This window comes from Penaeus monodon, chromosome 23 (genome assembly GCF_015228065.2).
Source record: "Penaeus monodon isolate SGIC_2016 chromosome 23, NSTDA_Pmon_1, whole genome shotgun sequence".
In the NCBI taxonomy this organism is placed as follows: domain Eukaryota; kingdom Metazoa; phylum Arthropoda; class Malacostraca; order Decapoda; family Penaeidae; genus Penaeus; species Penaeus monodon.
This window is the reverse complement of record NC_051408.1, coordinates 41,502,537-41,502,856: the sequence shown is the minus strand read 5'-3', so window position 1 is coordinate 41,502,856 and position 320 is coordinate 41,502,537. Positions and strand designations below refer to the sequence as shown.

The window sequence follows — 320 nt, the reverse complement described above, 5'->3', positions numbered from 1 at the left end:
CGTCTAGAAGCTGAAACTTAATACTTACATGTCTGGAATTAACAAAACAACAAAAATCATTACATTTGTCTAGACAAATACATTAAATACATTTTCTATATTAATTTACACCAATTCATCAATACATCTCAAAAGGAGACTTCACGAGTTGCCGGTTAGTCCTTTCCTAAGACCGGATGGAGTGTAAAAACGTCTGCTCGACTCCCTTGTGAATAAAAGACGAAGGGGAGAACTAGAAATATACGAAAAAGGCTCAGGCTTTTTCGCTATATAGTTTCTTCAGGGTATAATAATAAACGAGAGATAAACAGGTGAACTGT

General features: G+C 35.0%; 1 protein-coding gene across 1 annotated transcript in view; it reads right to left on the bottom strand.

The window, feature by feature from the left end:
- The window catches only part of LOC119588087, a gene marked incomplete at its 5' end in the record, with an annotated part of 20,276 nt that overhangs the window by 634 nt on the left and 19,322 nt on the right, over nucleotides 1-320 (bottom strand). Inside the window, 1 exon segment of the mRNA XM_037936796.1 lies at nucleotides 1-320.